This window comes from Danio aesculapii, chromosome 12, assembly GCF_903798145.1.
Source record: "Danio aesculapii chromosome 12, fDanAes4.1, whole genome shotgun sequence".
Taxonomy (NCBI): Eukaryota; Metazoa; Chordata; class Actinopteri; order Cypriniformes; family Danionidae; genus Danio; species Danio aesculapii.
The window spans coordinates 19,925,984-19,943,124 of NC_079446.1; the positions used below are offsets into that span (position 1 = coordinate 19,925,984).

At 36.0% G+C, this 17,141-nt stretch overlaps 1 pseudogene; it reads right to left on the reverse strand.

Moving 5' to 3' along the window:
* Positions 1 to 9,371: 9,371 nt before the first annotated feature.
* Positions 9,372 to 17,141, reverse strand: part of LOC130238288 (TOM1-like protein 2) — a 32,365-nt pseudogene continuing 24,595 nt past the window's right edge.

Sequence of the window (17,141 nt, forward strand, 5' to 3'; positions counted from 1 at the left end):
GAAAATATCCCCCACACCATTAAACCACTACCACAAGCCTGAACCATTGATACAATAGAATGGATCCATGCTTTCATGTTGTTGACGCCAAATACTGACCCTACTATCCAAATATCGCAGCAGACTCATCAGACCAAGCAACGTTTTGCCAATCTTCTATTGTCCAATTTTGGTGAGCCTGTGCGAATTGTAGCCTCAGTTTTCTGCTGCTGTAGCCCATCTGTTTCAAGGTTGGACGTGTTGTGCGTTCAGAGATGCTCTTCTGCATACCTCGGTTGTAACGAGTGGTTATTTGAGCTACTGTTGCTTTTCTATCAGCTCGAACCAGTCTGGCCATTCTCCTCTGACCTCTGGCATCAACAAGACATTTGTGCCCACAGAACTGCCGCTCACTGGATGTTTTCTCTTTCTCTGACCATTCTCTGTAAACCTAAAGATGATTGTGCGTAAAAAATCCCAGTAGATCAGCAGTTTCTGAAATACTCAAACCAGCTTGTCTGGCAACAACAACCATGCGACATTCAAAGTCATTTAAATCATCTTTCTTCCCCATTCTGATGCTCGATTTGAACTGCAGCAGATCGTCTTGATCATGTGTACAAGCCTAAATGCATTGAGTTGCTGCGATGTGGTTGGCTGATTAGAAATTTGCGTTAACGAGCAATTAGACCTAATAAAGTGGCTGGTAAGTGTCAATAAACTGAAAAAAGTGAAATACAGAACCAGTTAATTAACGGATATTTCTACAGTACTGTATTAAAGTACACCCGAAAAGAATCATGTACTCACTATTTAGGTAACTTCAAAGCTTAATGGGTTTGTTCTGTCAAACACAAAAGAAGATATTTTGAAGAATGTTGGAAACTATTGTAATGGATTTCCATAGTACAAAAAATACTGTGAAAGTCAATAACTACCAGTTTCCAACATTCTTCAAAATATTTTCTTTTGTGTTCATCAGAAGAAACTCAACCAGGTTTGCAGCAAATGAAGGGTAGTAATTGATGACAGAATTGTAATATTTTAGGTGAACTGCCTCTTTAAGGATTAAAATCCCATTTTTGTTTCACATTTTAATTAAAACCAGTTGGTCGATTAACATGTCTCTTCTGGTTGAGGAATATTGTGACAGTGTTGTTCGCTCGGCTTGTCTGTTGTTGTGCAAATCTTAAGGTAAAAACTGTATTTCTCCATTTGGTATTTGTAAATAAAGCCTCTTTTTGTGCATATATTTATTGCGTTTTGCTGAAGCGCTGTCAGCGAGGTGAAATGAGAGGCTTAAGGCTAAGTAAACAGCGCTGAATGAGGAAATTGGGAAATCAGCGATGTGCAACGATAATAGCACCCATATAATAAACATAAACAGCTAATTTACTCAAAATGTTTAGCTTTCATTGCCTTTCCCCCTGTTTTAAAATTGGATTTCGGCCAGGAAATTATTGGAGGAGCAAGATAGCGATGAAGCCTTTAAGAAATACGTGTTAAAGAGGGAAAAAAGCAATGTAATAATGCAATAATAAGTCCCTGATTAGCAATCATGATTTCCTTAAGGTGTGATTTTTAGTGCATGTTAAGGATTTGGCATTCATTGAATAACTCAATTGAATGAGTAAGTGCTGGATGTGAATGTATGCTTGTGAAGCTAAAGAGAGCGCTTTAAATAACTGCAGGTTGTGGTTTTTTTTAAACATTAAAGATGCTATGTTTTGGATTGACAAACAAAAGGGATATTTACCTTAAACTGTCAATTTAATCTGTAAATATTAAATGTAAATATAATACAGAATAATACAGATATATTTAAATGTTTTATTATATATATATATAAATATATATATATATATAAATATATATATATATATATATATATATATATATATATATATATAAATATATATATATATATATATATATAAAGAGTTCAGATGCAAAAACCTCTAAATGCTGTCTAAAAATTTTCTCCTAAAATTGCCATTTTTCTCAAGCTCGTGTGCATGTTCAGTAAATCTACTTTTATGGCAAATAATATGTTCTTTGCATTGCCTTTAAAGAATAAAAACTGAACACAAACATAAGATGGTGAGAAAAATGCTCATTTTAGAAGAAAATTTCAGACAGCACTTAGAGGTTTTTGCATCTGAACTCGTATATTTACATTTATTTATCTATTATTATTAGTAATAGTAATTTACAAGATTTAGTCTAAGTATAAATCAAGTCTGTGCAGTTTCAGCTCCATTTATATCACAAAGCAAACCCCAAAATCCCAGTCCGAAACCCCAGGAGGTTCTTGATTGAAGAAAAAGTTTGGAGAAAAAGCATATTATTTAACATTATTACAGTAAATAAAGACAATATAAAAGAAACAAATAAATGAATACACATCAGATTAAAATAATCTAATAGTTATAGTATAATCATATAACAAAAACTAAAATATATAAAACTATTTTTAAAAAAAGGATTCATGTTAATAAGAATTTTTTGAAAAAGGAAACACAAAAAGACAAATTAAAAAAAAAATTATATAAAAAAATTAATATATAACGCAAGTAATGCAAAAACAAAATCTGTAAAAAACTATAAATACATTTGAAGTCAGAATTATTAGCCCCCTTTGAATTTTTTTTCTTTTTTAAATATTTCCTAAATGATGTTTAACAGAGCAAGGAAAATTTCACAGTATGTCTGATAATATTTTTTCTTCTGGAGAAGGTCTTATTTCTTTTATTTCGGCTAGAATAAGAGCAGGTTTTAATTTTTTAAAAAACATTTTAAGGTCAAAATTATTAGTCCCTTTAAGCTATATATTTTTCCATAGTCTACAGAACAAACCATTGTTATACAATAACTTGCGTAATTACCTTAAGCTGCCTAGTTAACCTAATTAACCTAGTTAAGCCTTTAAATCTCACTTTAAGCTGTATAGAAGTGTCTTGAAAAATATCTAGTCAAATATTTATTGTCATTATGGCAAAGATAAAATAAATCAGTTATTAGAAATGAGTTATTAAAACTATTATGATTAGAAATGTGTCGAGAAATCTTCTCTCTGTTAAACAGAAATTGGGTAAAAAAATAAACAGGAGGCTAATATTTCAGGGGAGCTAATAATTCTGACTTCAACTGTTTATCATAGTAAATATACTTTTGTAACTTAATTTTTATTAAGCAACCAAATTTTGAATAAAAAGAGTAATAAACTTTTATAAAACATGTAAGTAAACAAATGTGTAAATAATTGTATACATATAGTACTCGTGATTGGCTTGTGGGACTCCTGAGGCAGCTGATGGGTCTGCAGCCCAGGCCATCGCAGAAGCAAAAACTGTGCCTTGGGAGAAGTTAGAGGAAAACATGGAACGTACTGTCGGTCCAGTATACTATCAGTAGCCTCGGGAGGAGGAAGCAGCTCTTCACCAAGACTTTATAGTGGAATTGGAGAGCTGTTGAACCTCAACTGGGGATGTTGTCGGACAGTGTAAAGAAGGAGTACTTTGAGGTACTCCTCAATCCCACTGATACGCCACAACGAGGAATGCAGGAACTGACTTCACCAAAGCTGAGGTCACTGAGGTAGTCTGCAATTTCGCAGTGGGAGGGCGGTGGAGGTGGATGAGATTCACACACAACATCACATGGAGAATTGAGACTAGACTCTAGACTTGGCAACAGGGGTTGTTGTCCCCATTTTAATAAGGGTGACCAGAAGATGATGATGATGATGATGATGAGCCTTTATTTGTCACATACACTTTTACATGTAGTGAAAATGGAAAAAGGGATGTGGAGATAATCCAATAAAGGTGGCAGCCATCTGGTCCTGCAGCCAGAGGGCGCTGGTCACAGACCCGCCTACCCACACCGAGGGTGATAAGCATACAGAGGCGTGGGATGCGAGGGTAGGTAATGATTTTCTATCTGTAGCTGTGTATGTGTGTGTGTAAGCCTGTAGAGTCTCAACAGGTGTCCTTAGAACAGGGAGCAGGAAATCAGTGCGTCTTGTTATCTTGTTCTCTGGGGGAAATTGTTTGTCTCCAGCCTAGGCTGTCTGGCAGGGAAGCCGAAAGAGAAAATTTTGGTCAATATCTGACAACTTTGCAGGTATCTAATGTTTGTCACTGGTCTCCAGGTCTGTCCAAATTTTGTTGCAAAGCCGCTAGTTTCTCCCCGATGTTTTCCAATTTGCGGTCCATAACAGTATGAGTGCTAACAACCCTGCTCACCACTGTTTCAATCCAGCCGGCCAGCTTGGTGGGGTTTTGAGCTGCACTGACCACTTTTACCAGTTGTTGATACACCAGGGCCCCGTCTAAGCCCATCAGCAGAAGCCCTGTTATCAAAGTTGCAACTTCTCCCACCCGGCTGTCTTGTATCCAGCAGCAAATGTTCCCACAGGACAGTTGGGTTCCCTCGAACCCAGATATCTCATAGAGAAGATGGCATCAACTGCATTCAGACACCAGTTGATCAAATCCATAATTTCTAATTGTTTGGAGAGCAGGGCAAGGAGAGCCTCAGAGATAGAATAAGATGCGACAAGAGGAGCCAGCCAGGAGAGATATGGAAGGGAGAGGGATAAAATGCAACCGCCTTTGCCGAGAGCCAAAGAAAGGTGTGTTCCAACTACATCACACTCCACAGCCTGCCTGGAAATGTCTATGCCATGGTACTGGAGAGGAGAATACTGCCGAGAGTAGAATTTAGGAGATTTTGTGGTTTTTGCCTGGGCCGTGGAACACTGGACCAGCTCTATACCATCTCTCGGCTGCTTGAGGGTTCATGGGAGTTCACCTGCTCTATGTCTCACGACTTACCTGGAAACCTATTGGGATCCCAAGAGTAAGGTCTGGGGTTCTCTGCTTAGACTGCTGCCCTCACACTTAATCTAGTCTGCGGCATCTAAACAACTGAAAATCCCATATAAAAAATTTTAGTTTGAGGACCGAAACATGACAAATGTCTTGAAATGTAACATTTGAACTATGTCTTTGGGTGTGTTCATTGAATAATTAGAAAATAACAGACGATTGAAGAGTAAATCACCAACTCGGGTGTCCTTTATTTAGGAGTAATTCAACGCTCTGTCATCAATTATTCCTTACATAATTAATTCACATTATTGATTCAAATTAGACCATAATGTGAACAGGCCTTGAAATTGTATACACATTTAGACTTAAAAGCCATACAGTAATGGCCCGTTTCCACTGAGCGGTACGGTACGGTTTGGCACGCTTTTATGGCCGTTTCCACTGTCAAAAAGCGTACCGAACCGAACCGTACCATACCACTTTTTCGGCACCATTTCGAAAGGGTACCAAACACGAGAAAGGGTACCAAAAGGCGGAGCCATATGGCTCGTTTCCACTGACTGGTACGGTACGGTTCGGTTTGGTACGGGTCACCTTTATCAGGCTTGCGTTTCCACTAACAAGGGTACCCTTTTGGCGGGCGTGGTGTATGACAGAAAGTTTCAGTCGACGTCATTTTAGCTCGAGGAAATGTCTACAATAAAGCTGTATGGGTCACTTACATATCATATGAAAAGCACTTCTGACAAAACAGATGCTTCATACACATAAATACTTGTGTAGAAATGTTTATTACTAACTTTTCAATGAACATGAGTTGATTATAACTGCAGATCAATGACAGTGCGAAACAGCCTACTGTAATGTCTGTAATTATATTAAATAACTAAATAAAGGAAGATATATAAACACATACAGCCCCTTACAGTCTCCGATATGTTACCAACTACAGAAGAACTACATATAGCAGACATTTCGTCCATATTTAGGTTCAAAAACAACACAAATTATAGCCTACAGTCAGTGAAAACCTATCATCTGTGTCTGTAATCTTCAGCAGCACATGTAGCCTCTATTAGAGAGTAATTCTGTCATTCCCAGTTCATATTAGTCCAAAAGGTGAAGATAATCAGTTAGTTAGTTAGTTATACATGGCATTTTGTTCATGTTTGCTGAAAAATAATGTGCTCCTGTTTTTCACCTGGCTTCTCCTTTGTTTCTTCACGCTTCACTCTCGCGTTTGTCAGTGTCTGACAGGATCGGGTTTCAAAAGCACGTCAATAATCAAGCGCAGGTTATTATCATCAGCTCAAGAAGTTTGTTATTTCAGATATAATGTTAGACATGCGCTCACGCAAGCAAGAAAGCGAAACCGCTCGCGCCTCAGACTGGCTCGTAAAAAACTACGGGGCACAGGGTAAATCTGCTCTTCTTCTTGGCTTTGTGGCTGTTCATCAAGACGACGACAAGGTTTGTTTGAGCTCAGATCGACCATGGCTCATTATTATATGCATTTATAATTCCGCTGTAATCTCTCGTTGTGCATTTCAAACATGGTGGTTTTTTTGTTTTCATTCTGGCTTGTTGCGTAAGCGAATGACGTAAACCAATAGCGTTCAGCTGCGCGTGTGGCTCCGCCTTTTGGTACCCTTTCTCGTGTTTGGTACCCTTACGAAAGGGTGCCGAAAAAGGGGTACCGAACCGTACCACTCAGTGGAAACGGGCCAGTAATTAGCCACTGAGATGATCAAATTCATTACAGAGCATAAAGAAGGAAGATGTTAATATTTTTTGGACTAAGATCAGAAATAATTTATTTCCATTAAGCCCTTGGTGAAGGTGACTATGCACTTGTTACAAGTGTTTACTACTAAAGCTTTTCCAACACAAGATGTTTTCATCAGAACTCTTAGTCAGGAATGTCACGCGAGCCTGATTCTCATTGGTGCTTGCATCATTTACTCTAAATTGTCAAATTTGTCCACATGCACAGAGGATTCTAACTTCAAGGGTTTACGAGAAACAACATTCCCTCTTCACTTGCTTTGATGTAATTAAAAATAATTAAGTATCTTTCTAAATGGCAGTTGTGATAAATAGACTAGATTTTTAAGATTCATAGTTTCATCATTCAGTCTACAAAACACAATCAGAGTGAACTTTTTCTTTCTTCCCCCGAAAGAGATTCAGCAAACCATTTATGTGTTTGAAAGTACCTGAAAAAAGCTTGTGGTCATCAAGATTTTCTAAATATATTTGTATCCTTTAGTCTTATACAGTTACAAAGGCTGCATTCATTTGAACAAATTACAGTACAAAACAATGAGTGTATTTTGTTTAGTATTTTTACAATTTAAAATAATAATACATGATAATTTATTCATTTTCTGCTTGGCTTAGTCCCTTTATTAATCTGGGGTCGCCACAGTGGAACTGCCAACTTATCCAGCATATGTTTTACGCAGCGAATGACCTTCCAGCTGCAAGCCCGGGAAATATCCATGCATACTCATTCACACTGATACATTACGGACAATTTTTTTGCCTACCCAATTCACCTGTATCACATGTTTTTGGACTGTGGAGGAAACCCGGTGGAAACTCATGTGAACACGGGGAGAACATGCAAACTCCACACAGAAATGCCGGGGCTCGAACCAGCGACCATCTTGTTGTAAGGTGATTGTTCTACCCACTGCACCATAATATTATAAAAAGTTATTTACTCCTGTCATGGCAAAGAATATTTTTTTCAGTGTCATTAATGTTTCAGATATCATTCTATTTTTTCCTCTCATTTACTGAAAGCAATCAGGGACAAATATTTTTTAAGAAACATGAAGACATTGTTACTTTGGGATCAGGGCTTGACACAGGGGTTAAGTTAATGTTTGGGCCCTAAATATGATCAAATTACCTCAGTTACATTTCAGTGGTTATATAATGAAGTTGAAGATAAACAACAACAAAATAAATGCTCAGTGATAAAGCCAAGATGAACTGTATTTGCTATATTCAACATTTTGTTCTATCAGTGTCCTCTTATGTCAGATTATTAAATATAATGTACAAAGTCAATCAGAATAAAAAGACACTGTAGTGCTACAATCAAACAATTGAAATTATCAACAAAATCCATCTTTGAAACATCAAAGAATTTGCACATTTAATTATTACATTTCAACTCACTGGTGATTCTAGAATTGCTGGAATTTTGCGTATATACAGTTGTCAAAATTATTAACCCCCTTTGAATTTTTGTTTCTTTTTTAAAATATTTCCCAAATGATGTTTAACAGAGCAAGGAAATTTTCACAGTATGTCCGATAATGTTTTCTTATAGAGAAAGTCTTATTTGTTTTATTTTTGGTAGAATTAAAGCAGGTTTTAATGTTTTTAAAAACATTTTAAGGTCAATATTATTAGCTCCTTTAGGCTATTATTTTTTCAGATAGTCTACAGAACAAACCATCGTTATACAATAACCTGCCTAATTACCCTAACCTGCCTAGTTAACCTAATTAACCTAGTTAAGCCTTTAAATGTCACTTTAAACTGTATAGAAGCGTCTTGAAAAACATCTAGTAAAATATTATTTACTGTCATCATGGCAAAAATAAAATAATTCAGTTATTAAAACTATTATGCTTAGAAATGTGTTGAAAAAATCTGCTCTCCATTAAAAACAGAAATTGGGGAAAAAATAAAAAGAATGACTAATAATTTTGACTTCAACAGCATAATGTAAATATAATGTAAATACACACAATTCTGGTTTGGGGTTATCATCCAGAGGAAAGGAACAAAATATTGAAAATATAAATTCTGTTAGTGGTTTACAAAGTTTAACATTAAGTTTAACAACAATTAGTAACAGAAATGTTAGAACAAATATGTAAATTAGAAATAGAAATATTAAATTATTATATTTTTTAAATGGTATGCTACTTTTAATATGCAGAAACAGGTGGTGGTGCAGAAACAAGTCATTGTGTAAATGAGTGAGATTAATCTGTTATTCAATTGATTCGATCAAGGTGTCCATTAACAAGGCAAACAGTTGTGTTTGTGAAGGAGCAGCCTTGCTGAATCCTTTAGCCATTTGATCCATTCAAATGAGTGGATTGTGTTTGAGGAATATCAATCTGTGACTTTTCATACTCAAACTCATGTTAAATATTACATACATTTACATCATTACATTTGGAGATGTTCAGCTGTGGGAGCGAAAAAAAAATTTAGACTTATTATTGGTTCTATGAATTTGTTATAAATAGTTTTAAATAGTTTAAATTAAAACACACCAGTGTTTTATTTTATAATGTACTAATAATAACAACCAATTAGTATAATAATAACCCAACAAGTTCAGCCAATAGAAAAGGGATCTTAGGTATGATGATATAGTGGGTAGATCATGATGGACTTTTACATGGCATTTAACTTTTTTTTTTTACACAAGTAGAAGAGCACAGCTGCAAAAATAGTGCTCATCCAGCAGGATCTACATCATCTTGAATCATCCTGTATGACAATAATATTCAGTCTGGTAACAGATCACAATCTTGGTATGCTTTATTGGAGTTCAACACATGCATGAATCAAACAGTACAGAGAGCAGCTTGAGGTATAACAACAGGTAAGCACACAGACCGACACCAGTACATCTGAAAAACCAAGACTGACCACACTAATGATCACTGGGGAGAGAGAGAGTACAGCTTATTCCAGCTTTTCGCGCACACGCACACGCACACAAACACGTTTAAGCAAACACATTCATACACACATGTACGGACAAACAGGCACACTCAAACACGTATACACAAACATACATACGTATGCACAAATTCACAAACAGGTATACACACACACACACACACACACACACAAATATGCTCGAACATGCATACGAACACATACACACAAACACACACAATCATGCACCCACAAACATGCAGACAGGCACACACGCATGAATTCAAACAAGCTCAAACACAAACACACACACTCAAACACATACATACACAAACGCAGACACAATCACACTCAAACACACACAAGCATGCACATACACAAATTCAAATACACACAAACACGGACTCACTCATACAAAACACAATCACACTCAAACATCCACGCACAAATGCGCAGACAGGCGCACACACACACAAATTCAAACAAACACACACAAGCACACACACTCACACAAACATCAACGCACAAATGCGCAGACAGGCACACACATTCAAAATTAAACACAAACATGCTCAAACACATACACACACACATGGATGCGCACACAAGCACACCCACTCAAACACAAATACACTCGAAACACACATACACAAACACATACATACACATGCACACACATTCACACTCAAACACGCAGACAGGCGCACACACACACACACTCAAATTCAAACAAAAACATGCTCAAACACACACACACAAACATGGATGCGCACACAAGCACACCCACTCACAGTCAAACATGCTCAAACACACACAAACATGGATGCACAAGCACACACACAGGCACACACACTCAAACACAAAAACGCTTAAACACACGCATACATACACACATATGCACACACAAATACTCAAACAAACAAGCGCTAACACACACATAAACACGCACCCTCACATGCAGATGGACAAACACACAGGCACGTGCACATTCACGTGCACTCAAACTCACGCACAAGCAAACACACGCGCACGTACACATATGTACACACACAAAGGAATGCACACACACTACAGTATCACGTCCAATTCAGAGATGTGTCATTTTGGAAAGCTAGATTCTCTCGTTCCCGTCTCTTGGTGTAAACAGGATAAACATGGTGTTTGCAGCAGACGTCAGGATATCAGGAGCTGTTGTTTACATAGACATACACACACACACGCACACACACGCACGCACGCACAACTCCAAATACATATCAAAGAGAAGAAAAGTGCCGTCCCTATTAAGAAATGCTCTCAACGTTACAAAAGGGTTCCTCTACTGAAGACATTGGCATAACCTGACCGTATACTGGGGTTCATTTTTTCATCTGATTGGAATATTTTCCCTTAAGCTGCACTAAAAATAAAAGATCAAACTCCAAAAGCTATAATTCCTATCTTTACAGTCCCTTCATACTCATATACAGTAACCAATACTGACTTCAGAAATAAAAGACTCTAAATAAACTTGATTAACATTCTCAAACTGTACATTTATGAGACTCATTCACAGCCAAAACCATTTCAAACTGCCATGCGGCATCGACAGATGAAATCGCTGCTGAGAAATAGGTTTCAATGAAGTTACGTGTTTTATCTGTCAAGATGAACCACTTCAGCGATAGTGTCAAAAACAATTACAACAGCATTGAGACCGGATGTCTGACATCCATGGGAGGTAAAAAATGGTCGTTTTTACATTAAATTTAGTGTTAATATTAATAATGAACTGGAAAATACAGATATCTTAAAACAAACGAGTTCATTGTGATTACCAGTCCTGTCCCTCATGTCTTCTGTTATCAACAGAAATAAATAGCATATTTTAATATTACTCCTTGCATTATCAAGCTGCATTATCAAGCTGCATCCCTGTTCAAGTTAACTTTGAATTTCGGCAAACTAGCCAATATGCTCAAAATAATAAAGTAAATATCAGCTATACATAGATCCATACGCTGTTGCCTTTAAAGAGATGGTTCACCCAAAAATGAAAATTACCCCTTAATTTACACACTCTCAAGCCATCCTTGGTGTATATGCCTTTTTCTTTTAAAGATGAACACAGTCAGAGTAGTTTAACATGTTTCTTCCATGCTGTATAATGGTGTTGTATAGTGGCCATTTTTGAAGCTTCTTAAAGCACATAAAATCCCATGCACCACCAGGGGATTAATGCATGTTTTAGGAAGCAGATCGATGCATTTTTGTAACATAAATTTCAGATTTTTAAAGTCCAATCACTGAATTCCAATGGCTATCGAAAGCATGTTGTTGATAAACTCTTAACTGACTTTTCACTTGACGTATGACTCAAGACGAAACTGTAGCAGAAGCTTCTAGAATAGACATGATTTGTGAGAATGCGGCATTTGAGTGATACACTATAAAGCAATGCCATGCCAACTAGTTTTTTTTTGTTTATGGTCATCTTCTGTGACAAACTGTATGGCAAATGGCTCCTGCAAAACAAATGCATAATCACACGACGAATTAAATTAATTCCTAATTAAAAATTCTATTTGCTTTTCTACTATCGTGCCAAATCGTTCTAAGAACAGGCAGGTACGGTTCCAGTGTTTCCACATGAGCTTAGAAAAGCATGGCACGATTACAAACCATTATTGACCAGGGATTCTAGTCACGATTAGACATCCATGCAGTGTGTGAGTATGACATCAGCAAAAATGTGATTTATTAATACTTTTTCAATGTAGTAAATAGCAGAAGAAGAAAAAATGTGTCTCAAAAATCATCCATGTTGCTGTTTACATTACACTTATTTTAGCAAGGCAACAGCCGATGCACTTGTATAACATTCCAAAGAGTTCCATTATCAGCACAACAGCCGAAAAACAAAACCGCTTTGGTTCTGACTGGGGATCAGATCGACAAAGAATGGAGCAGTTAAACAAACAAAACTGTTCGTAATGATGGTGGGAACACGTTTTTTCTTACAAAAATGCATTCATATGCTTCATAAGACATGTGTTAACTCTGTGATTGCCTATATCATAGGTCTCAAACAATTCCTGGAGGGCCGCAGCTCTGCAGTTTTGCTCCAACCCTAATCAAACACAGGTGATCTAACTAATCAAGGTGTTCAAGACTACTATGGACTATTAAGCAGGTGTGAGTTGGAGGTGGTTGGAGCTAAACTATGCAGAGCTGCGGCCCTCCAGGAATTGAGTTTGAGACCATTGGTGTATCAGTTTTACAACTGATTTATGTGCTTTTGAAAGCTCCAAAAATGGCCTATATCCAACACCATTATACAGCATGGAAAGCCAAGATAAAATTAAAAAGTACTCCAACTGTTTTTGTCTGATAGACATGAAAAACACAGAGGATGGCTTGAGGGTGAGAAAATTATGGGGTACTTTTGATTTTGGTTGAGCCATTCCTTTAATGAACTGGTCTAAATGCTTAAACCAAAACAACCCTTATGTTGTTCTAAATTAATAAGAAACTCATTCATCTTCACATCTACATCTTAAAATCATTTCAAAGCATTAAAGCATTGGGTGAAGACACTATTACCAGATTAGAAATCTCTTGATTAGTGTTGTTTCCAAAGTCTTACAGGTTTGGAAAGCTGCGAGATTTCAGCTTTCTTCAGAATATCATCTTTTAGGTTCAGCAGAAGAAAGAAACACAAACAGGTATGTGTCAGAAATGATGACGATATTCAGATTTGGGTGAACTTTCCCTTTAAATGATCTGGGTTTGTAATACATATTTAGTGTAGTGTGACAAATCATATAAAACGGTTATCCAGTCAAAAGTGCACTGTCCCTTTGATTTGTGCTCACCTAAATGAACAAATAAAAGCCATACACAAATACAAACACAACTAAAACTCCTCTGGATGTTAAAAGCAATATATGTCTCAAGTTAGTTGACTCTACATTTAAATTATGTTGCAAAGGTTAAACATTTGGTCCGTCAAAACAGTATGTACACAACAGCGAGACACAGCACTCCAACTAAAGAGATTACATCAGCACATTCACCTCACAAAATCAAATTCCTGGTGTGCAAACATGAGTACCAAATGTCAAATGAGCATTAGTGGACTACACCTTAAACTACACCCACAACCAGTTCTTTAAGGCAGATCCATTTCATTCCCTAATAACAAACGCTAAGCTCAACACTGTTTCTGCTGCAGTTGTGGAGCACAAAATCCAATTTAAACTGCCTCGCAGTCACCATCACTTCACCAGAAACTCTATTTGTTTTCAGCCTCATAATAGACAGCATTGAAATGAACTACAGCTTAAATTTTGGCTTTGAACAAAAGCTCTTTTAACACAGCCGAAAGGCCAACAGATCTTTCAGTGCAAATTCAATTGAAAAACAACTTTTTTGTTCCTATGAATCCATTCTAATAGGCAATGGTGTTGCCTAATAAAACAATGAGATTTAAAATGATCCAGTGAAGTAAATATAATATTTTTCCCGCCGATCTGACTTATTATGCGATATAGCTGCATCTTTTAAATATTCAGTTATTAATTTGAATAAATTATGTCTATGTTTAAACATTTCCTAATAGTCAAGTCTCATTCGAGAACAGATTATAATATTCGGGTTATATGACACAAAATTCTCACATTTGTCAGCTGCTACTATTATCTCTTCCTTCTGGTGTATCTTGTTAGAGGTATTAACTGGAATTTTTATAATAAATACTCCTATGTATAAGCATCCCTTTAAAGCAATCTGGTAAATAAAATAAAAAAGCTCCCTTTACAGATTATTGTTGAGGAAAGAGAAACAGGATTATTTAGCTGCTGCATGCGGGACCACAGTGAACACAAAGTTAGTCATGGCCGGATCTGACAGTAAACATGAATTTCCTTGCTTTATACCACAAATATCAATTTAAAAAAATAGACATCAACCTCCCGAAACCCACATGGAAGGGTACGATTGTAGAGGGAGATATGGGTGCATCTTCTTCAACAGCTTTTTTTTCTTTTCTTTTTTCTCAATGGAATGAAAACTTGGGATAGTATGAAAATGTCCGTTATGAAAATGTCTAATGTCTGATCGCCTCAGCTGTGATATTGTTGATTGTGCTGGAGAAGCAGGAAGCAGGAGAGAAAGAGGAGATGCTGATGGATCTGCACAGGATCTGACACTTATCTACAAGGCAAAGAGGGTGTCCTCGGATCTGCCTGTTTTTTTACTTGCATTGACAGAAGCGCCGGCAGCAGCAGCAGCAGCAGAAAGCTCATCAGTCGGGGGGGTCGGCAGCGTGGGCACCATCTCTGCTGCTTTGGCTCTCTCCTCTAGAAACTTGTCGAACTCTGAAAGAAAGTTTCCATGGAGAGTGTAATGTTAGAAACATTTGACTATATACAGTGCTCAACATACACCCCGAGTACACCTCTCACCAACCTTTTAAACTCATATTTTTAATTAGGAAGCTCTACAATATTATATTTGTGCACATACATTAGATTAGTCAGTACTGAAGCTTATCTAACAAAATAACTTACGATAACAGTCCAAAAACTAGTTCACCCAAATGTATAAGTTATAGAAAAATATTAAATACAAATTTTAAAGAGGAAAATAATAATAATAATAATAATAATAATAATAATAATAATAATCTAGATTTTTTTTTTAGTTCAAATTATTATTTTTTTTTGCAATATTTTGCTTAAATTGAATTGTATTATCTTTCAATTTCTAAATATAAAGTTCCATAAATCTGTTTTAATTTATAAGTTTAATAAATCTGTTTTGTTTAAATGCACCAAAATACATTGCCTATATTCAATGAGAAATGGAGGTGTCCTCAATTATGCCGAGCACTGTAAATACAATATATATTAAAGCTTAATAACATTAAAAACATTAATCAATTAGGAGCTGATTTTCTGTTATGTTGTTCGAGTAATAACTGCAGTTATTTTAAAGTCTGCATGAAATCAAAACATTTTTATTTTGCTAGCACAAATTGTATTTTTGTAATTTGCTAGTGATTGTAAGATGAATAATTTATCTGTGCAAGTTAATCCACAGAAAAAAAAACTTTGTTTTGTTTTCTGCTCATTTGCTTCAGGGTTTGGAGTGGCGGTCCACTATTAATATTATAATATCTGCCAGTGTTCATTTTGACAGCAAATTTTCATTTAGTTTTAGTCTTAGTCTTTTGACTAAAATTCCATTTTAGTTTTAGTCATATTTTAGTCTTCTAAATCATTTTAGTTTTAGTCGACTAAATTTCATAAGATTTTAGTTGACCAAATCTACTCTATATTTAGTTGACTAAAATATATTTGGTTTAATGTAATTGAATATAATTTTGTATACATTTATTTATACAAAATATTCTAACTTAAAATTAAATAAAACAGTCTAATTAAAATATGGAATATAGCTTTTCCATTAAAGACCGAAAATTAAATTTGCGTTGTTTATTTATATCATATGTACTATGTAAAATTATGTGCTGGCAATCAATCCACATGTAAGAACAGTATCCATCTGAAAATGCAGGTGTGCGCAATTATTTAACAAACCGTTTAGTTTAATGTGGTAAACCACTAGTCTTTTTAATCAGTCTGGTCAACAGTTTCAAGCCATTAAATCTTTGAAAGGGCTTAAAATAGTCCACTTTGCACTATCAGTGTATAGCAGTATTGTATAGCTTTACTGTTGTAGTTTTTGTTACAGTACATGGTGCTCAGCTATAGCACTGATTAAATAAGGAATGTCATATGACTGGCAAATGATAATGTGTTATCTTGTAAAATTTGCACTCAGTCCCATGGCTCTGTTAACTAACAAAGAGGAAGTCTAAAGCGAAGATGTTTCTACAAAATAAGTGCGCTTCACTTTAATGCAGTTTCGTTATCTTGTATGTTGTATGCGACTCCCTGATAAGCAGAGCTTATAGCACTACAGTATCATTACATCCTCACAGACGTAAGAAACAATCACATCGCTAAATGATATCCTGAATACATTGTTTTGTGGTACAGGTACACTGTAAATGGCTGTTGTCATGACGATCGCTGCAGATGTAGACATCACGTGAACCTTGCGCAATTTAGCTAAACTGTAGCCGCAGCTAAAATGATAATTCTGATTGGATACTTTCCAAAAAACGTCCCTCAATCACATTCTCGTCTCGTTTTTATTAGTCAACGAAAATGTCAGTATATTTTCTTTATAGTTGTCGTCATCACCACTTAATATTTATTTAGTTTTCGTTGATAGAAAGTTGTTTGTCTTGAAAATTAAGACGAAAATTTGTCAATGAAATTACCACTAATAGCAGCATACATTTCATTTTCATTAAAGCTATGCATCGACCTTCATATGCAGCCTTTGAATCAGTCTATCCATGGTGTTGACTGACTGATGCTCTCCGTAGTGATAAACACACTGTTCTGGGATCATCTTCTGTACATGCTATTTGAAGCGGAGTGAAAATGGATACTTTTGGATTTGAGTGGGTTTTTAAACAGACAAATACACTCAATAACATGTAAACATGTCCGTCCTGGCGTGTTTTATTTTAAACACAAATAATTTTGTCTAAAAAGAACAGTTACGAAACAGTCA